The sequence below is a fragment of the Octopus bimaculoides genome, chromosome 4 (assembly GCF_001194135.2).
Source record: "Octopus bimaculoides isolate UCB-OBI-ISO-001 chromosome 4, ASM119413v2, whole genome shotgun sequence".
Lineage (NCBI taxonomy): Eukaryota > Metazoa > Mollusca > Cephalopoda > Octopoda > Octopodidae > Octopus > Octopus bimaculoides.
The window spans coordinates 26,991,216-26,998,821 of NC_068984.1; positions in this window are offsets into that span (position 1 = coordinate 26,991,216).

Sequence of the window (7,606 nt, forward strand, 5' to 3'; positions counted from 1 at the left end):
GTATATATATGGGTATGCATATATGCATATGTATATGTAATAATATATATAAATATATATACATATATATATATGACAATGATTATGTATGTGCATACGAGTATATATATGGGTATGCATATATGCATATGTATATGTAATAATATATATAAATATATATACATATATATGTTATATAAACATACGTATAATATATAACTATATACATATATACATACACGCTCACAGACACGCACACACGTGCATAAATATATACATACAGAGCACACACGGTGGCATACCTATGTGTACGTGCGTGTGTATGCGTGTGCAAGGATAGATTAAAATATCGATCTGCAGAAAGTGAATGTCAATAATCACTAGGATTATAATTAATCAACTTGGATTAACTAGCATAAAGATACCCTCCTCCTCCACCTGTTTCTCTCTCTCTCTCTCTTTCTTTCTTTCACACTCTACACGCGCGCACACACACATGCATACACACATACACACACATACACATAGAGTTCTGCAGATGTATATAATCACGCAACGCATGCACATATATCCACTCTTATAAACATATACTTTGATAAATCAGATACATATATACACACATACAAACAATCAATCATGCGGCCATAATATGTATAACTCAACGTATTGATCTGCCAACACGCAAGCGCATACACATGCGCACGCACGCACACGCAAATGGAAATCGTATATATACTTGTATACAACTACAAACACACAATGCTCCATACCTATACACACACACATACGTGCTCAGAAAAGTACCTTTATAAATAAATTCAGCTAAATCTGAAGCATAAGAGCTCTGCTACACACACACACACACACACACACACACACACACACACACACACACACATATACATATATATATATATATATATATATATATGTATGTATGTATGTAATAAGGATATAAGTGCATACGGACACACTTATATGTAAAGATAAACATACAGTGGATAAGAAATAACTATAGGTGTATATACATATATACGTGCAGATAAATATATGCACATGTATAAATATCGGCATATGCACACCTAGGTGTACATAAACATACGCCGAGCAAGAATCAATACAGGTATGTACACATATCTGTGTTTTGGTAACCGTATACACACAATAAAAACAAATATAGGCCCATACACACATATGTAAGGATATATAAACATGCCGTAAGAAAATAATATATAAGCGTATACAAATATACAGACATAAAATAAGCATTCCTAATGTAGAAATACAAATATTTTAAAGTCTGCAGATGTTGCAACGCAAATATTTCTACGCTCAGTACTGACGCCCATGTATACATACACATAATATATGCGCGTATACATTGGTGATAAAGAATGCAAAGAATACACCCAATACTGTGGTAAAGTGTGTGTAATTAATTCAGACATTCGATAAAGTTAGGTCAATATATTTATTTCCACCCGTAATAAGAACAGATTTCGTCAGTGTTTTCGTTTAGTCTTTTTTTTTCCTTCTTTTACTTATTTCAGTCATTGGGCTGCAGTCCATTCTGGAGTAACCCCGTGAAGGGTCTAGTTGAACAAATGGATACTGGTATATATGTTTACAGAACCTGGTACTTGTACTATCGGTATCTCCGCCGAACCATTAAGTTAGGGAGACGTGATCATATCCAATGGAGATGGTGGTGGACAAACAATCATATCCAATGGCGCTGGTGGTGGACAAAAACACACACACACACACACATACACACACACACATACACACACACATACACACACACACACACACTATTGTTTCTTTCAAAAGAGACAAAGAGTTAATAGGACTGCAAAACAGAAGTGCTGAAATAGATGAGACAAGGATAATTAAATATTGGCCATAGAACAAACATTAAAATGAGTTAACGACTTTATATACGGTATCAAACCTCCAACATACCTCATATATAAATAAATATTATCATGGCTTTATATATATATATATATGTATATACACAACTTTCTCCCATATATTTCTTCCTGCTTCTCTTGTATCTGTATTTCAAAGGGCTAACCTTTTCACACTCTGTGTCATGCTGAAACCCCCGAGAACTGCGTTAAGAGTACACGTGTCTGTGGAGTGCTCAGCCACTTGCACGTTAATTTCAAGAGCAAGCTGATCCATTTATCATATCAGCTGCGACCCTCGTCGTTGTAAGTGACGGAGTGGAGGTGCAATGGACCAGCGGTTAGGCCAGAGGACTCGCAGTCGTAGGATCGCAGTTTCACGAGCAGGCTGTTCCGTTGATCGGATCAACTGGAACCCTCGTCGTTGTAACCGACGGAGTGCCACGACATGAAATATATAAATACATATTAAATTATAATAAACATATATTGATTTGAACGTTTCTATATTTCACATATTACGACATAAACTTGTTCATTGATGTCTTTAGTTGTTATTAGCTGAAAATTAACAGCCATTGAGGGATGAAAGGTAAAGCGAACGCGTTGACGTAAAACAGAATGTGAAAGTAAAACGAATAGTGTTATATGTTAAATGCTGAAAGAAATTGAGACCGATTGTGTCAAACAAATGCTTTGTTTATGAAATATTTAAGCGCGCGAGAGAACACACATACACACTCGTATTTACGTACGTATATATATATATATATATATATACATACAGTTATATATCATATATAAATATATATATATGTAAATATATATGTGTATATTTGTGTGTGTATATGCATGTATGTACATATGTCTTATATGTGTATATAAATATATAGTAACATGTATGGAAATATGTACACATACATATACAAATATATACATATTTTTATTATTCGTTTTTATATATATATATATACACATATATACATATGCGTGTATATATATATATAAACATATATACATGTACGTGTATATATATATATATATATATATATACATACATATATATTTGCGTTTGTATGTATGACTGTGCATATGTTTATATGTATATGAGTGTGTAAATATATGTATGTGTTTATATATATATATATATATATATATATATGTATACATATAATTATATATATGTCCGTGTGTGTATGTATAAGTACGCATATATGTGGATATGTATAAATATGCTTTTATGAGGAAAAAATCGAAGTGACAAAGAAACAAATTAGTACGATAAATGAAAGATCACAGCAAAAATAAATATGTTTTATTACGCTTCTGTGCATTAATATTCTGTAGCAATCTATTTTTCTTGCTATGCTGGTTCTTGAGTAATTAATTATATCAACTTCTTATCCGCATGGCACCATATCTTGTTTATTAGTGCTTTTGTTCTAAACGTTAATCAGCAAACTGTGAGAGGACTCACTGAGAGAGAAAGGGAGACAATAATATCCTTTTCTACTCTAGGCACAAGGCCTTAAATTTTTGGGTAGTGTGTGTGTGTGTGTGTGTGGTGGGGAGTAATCGATTAGATCGACCCTAGAACGCAACGGGTACTGATTTATCGATTCCGAAAGGATGAAAGGCAAAGTGGAGCTCGGCGGTATTTGAACTCAACGTAAAGACAAAGGATATACTGCTAAGCATTTTACCCGGCGAGCTAAACTTTCTACCAGCTCGCCATTTTTATAAATGTTCTTTTCTGCTCTAGGCACAAGGTCCGACATTTTGGGGGAGGGGGGGGCAGTCGTTTCGATCAACCCCAGTACGTAACTGGTTCTTAATTTAACGACCCCGAAAGAATGAAAGGCAAAGCCGACCTCTGCGGAATTTGAACTCAGAACGTAAAGACAGACGAAACACCGCTAAACATTTCGCCCGGCGTGCTAACGAGTCTACCAGCTCACCGCCTCACATATGTTTCTATATTACGTTACCATTGTGTAGTAAGAAGTTTCTTTCCCAATGACATGGTGCTGGGGTTTAGTCCTACTGTGTGGCCCCTTGATCCATTGTATGGGTTTGTGATCAGGGCACTGCCACTTAACCATGTGAATGGGTTTAGTCGAAGGAAACTGAAAGAAGCCTGTATAGGGGTATGTCTATGTCTGTTTGGGTTCTCGTACTTGCGTTTGTCTTCCATATGCACCTGACAGCCATTTTTCGCTTGTTTACATCCCTGTCACATAGCAGTTCAGCAAAAGAGACCGATAGAATATGTACCAGGTTTTTTTTTTTTAAATCAGAACTGGTATAATGATTTCGACTAAACACTTCAAGGCGGTGCCCCAGTATGGCCGCAGTGAAGTGAATGAAGCAAGAAAAAATTAAAGGTAAACGATTATAAACAAAAATATATATATTTGTATCTAACTCTGGGGCTCGAAGTCGATAAAGCTATAAATAGTGTATAAATATTGGCTTAAAACCGTTTGGATAGCACCGTACCTTTGCAACTAGAGATAACATTGGTCAACATGTATGTATATATATATATATATATATATATATATATATATGTGTGTGTGTGTATGTATGTGTGTATGTGTGTGTATGTGTGTGTATGTATGTATGTATGTATGTATGTATGTAAGTAGGTATGTATCTATGATATATATGTCCATCGCCATTTCCACCACCAACACGATCACAGTCACCACCGCCACCACCTCTACTACCACTGTCACCGTTTTCCTCAAAGTTCTCGTGGACTATTGAAGCGACATCTTTTGGCGTTATTCCAATGAAACTGCAAAAATGCGGGACAACCCAGTTGAATACTCAGATAAGTAAGTCACTCAGCTGTGAAATGCTACCATTTGGCTTAATCTGACTCTAGGGAGAATGACGGCCTCTTGAGGGCTGCAAGTGTTTAGAGTACATATGAAATTCCCCTGATGTATTAACCAATATATGCCTCAAATCATACTGTGTTGTCTTCACCCTTTGCCTGTCCAAAGTTCATAAGTTTGTCCTAAGCAGCCACGCCTTTTTGCCCTGCTTAATTTAGCTCTTGGTTCATAAGCTCGCGAAGGCTCGTGGCTTAGTGGCTTAGTGGCTACGGTATTCAACTCAGGGATCGTAAGGTCAAGAGATCGATACCCGGTGGTGTGTTGAGCTCTTATCAAAGACTCTTTATTTCACGTTGGTCCAGTCCACCCAGCTGTTAAAAATGAATCACTGTACCTGTGATTCAAAGGGCCAGCCCAGTCACAACTTGTGTCACGCTGAATCTCTCTGACAACTACGTTAAGGGTACGTGTGTCTGTGGAGTGCTCAGCCACTTGCAGGCTACTTGCATGAGCAGGCTGTTCGGTTGACCGACAGTGGCCGGTTTCATAAGCTCTGGGTAATATAAAGGTTTTCTTTCTTAAGACCCAAGTGGTGATCGGAAAAGATTGTGAACGTATACTATATATGATGCACGATTGTCAGAGAAATATGCCCTGTGTATCTCAGGGGCAAAGAAAAAAAGCTACATTGAATAATGTACTCCTTGATATATAAATATACGGGATGGTCACGGTTAAAACGTCTCTGGTATGTGAAAAGACTGGACGATAACGGCTGAAGTGGAATTCCTTTGATTAAGGTTTTCTTTCGATGGTTAATTAAGAGTAACAAATTTAAAACAATGAGATATTGCTTAGCGTAATCCCTAACATACAAAGTGACATAATGGTTACGGCTGGAACCTCAATGGTCACATGTTGACCCGAAGGGGCTGACCACGGTCTACGTAAATGGGATGAGATCTTCATTTCGTTATTGTTGTTGTAGTAGATATTATTGTTGCTAAGCTCCAGATCAGTTCTAGATCCCTTAAGTTTTTTATTCCTTCATTAATTCATCCGAGAAACATAATAGAGGCACATTTGCGATTATTTCTGGCAGATCAAATTAACAACTCTAGGTGTCAGATCGCTGACCACCACACATTTTTTTCTCTCCTTGTTTCTCTCCTTGTTTCTTTCCGTAGAAGGGCGTAGGCTCGAAACGTTAAACGCTTTTTCAATTCCCGAGCGTTATACTAATACATCTATTTGTTTTATACACCACCTGTCTTCGTCCGTTTTTTTTTTTCTGAATTATCCCTTAACACTTTTATTTGATCCTTAGGTAGTCAGACAATAGATATCGATAAAAGAAAGAATGGGTTTTTTTTTGGGGGGGGGGTGATACGAAGTCTAAAACCACTTCAAGAAGGCGCTATCATATCATAACGGCAGCGTGTCACCAAAACCAGTAAAAATAAATTCAATATCTCTATCTTGATTTTAGATAGACACATCCGGAGTATAATTGAAGGGGAGAAGGCATATTATTGCTAGGTGGCGAAAGGCGGTGAACTGACAGAAACGTTAGCACGCTGGGCGAAATGTTTAGCGGTATTTCGTCTGTCTTTACGTTCTGAGTTCAAATTCCACCGAGGTCGACTTCGCCATTCATCCTTTCGGAGTCGATAAATTAAGTACCGATTGCGTACTGGGATCGATCTCTCCCAAAATTCCGGACCTTGTACCTAGAGTTGAAAAGACTATCGCTAGGTGGCGAATGGCGACGAAATCACGTTGCAAAGCTAGATAATTCATTGACTAACCGAACCGTTAATTAAACAATGAATTTGTTATATGATTAAATGATAACAAATGAGTTGACGATTAAACCAATGCAATTGTTTATTATTGGTATAATGACAAAATAAGGTTTCATATATATTATAATAATTCTGCTTGTCACTCCGTTACTAAGCCCGTTCGTAACGCTTCCATGTAATTAGTTGGAGCGGGGAGAGGAAGAATGGGAGGGGGAAGGGAAAGGGAGGGAGAGGTGGTGATGCGTGAAATGTGTAACTCTTTTTGTTTTGAACTAAGATTTTTTTCCTCCGTTACTTATCTCGCCGGAGACGCTTTCATGTGATTAGTTGAAGGGAATGGCAATGAGCGAAAGAAAAAGGAGAGAAAAGAGAGTAAGGCGCAGGGTGAGAGAGAAAGCTGGAGGGTGTTGTATATTAAGCCTATAAAATTGTGCATAAAGTATATAAAGTGTATATATAAAAGTGCATTAAATAATCATGGTATTCCAATTTCCTTCATTTTTCAATGATTAGCAGACGATCGACTGTCCTTTCGTACAGACAAAATACAGGCTACGCTTTCAGGTTTCTTGGATAAAGTTTGCAGAAATAACCCAATAAATTTACCATTAATTCCGTGAAATATTCACGGGTCCCTCTAGTATATATAATCTTGAAGGAGAAAATAACAGAAAAAGGAAAAAGACGGGGTCCTCTTTGCAAAATGGTAAAACAGACGAGCTATGAGAACAGGAAAGAATATATACGACGGGCTTCTTTCAGTTTCCGTCTACCAAATCGACCCACAAGGCTTTGGTCGGCCCGAGGTTATAATAGAATACACTTGCTCAAGGTGCCACGCGGTAGGACTGAATCGGGAACCATGTGGTTGGGAAGCAAGTTTCTTAGCACACAGCCACGCCTGCGCCTATACATTTATGTACATATGTATACAAGTATAGATGCATGTATATATACATAGACATGAATTTCCAAGCTGTTCTCTGCATAAAAGAAAACAAAACAAAAAACAATAAATCAAGAATAATTAACAAATTTCTGATGTCTAACAAGACTTTTCCTGTCT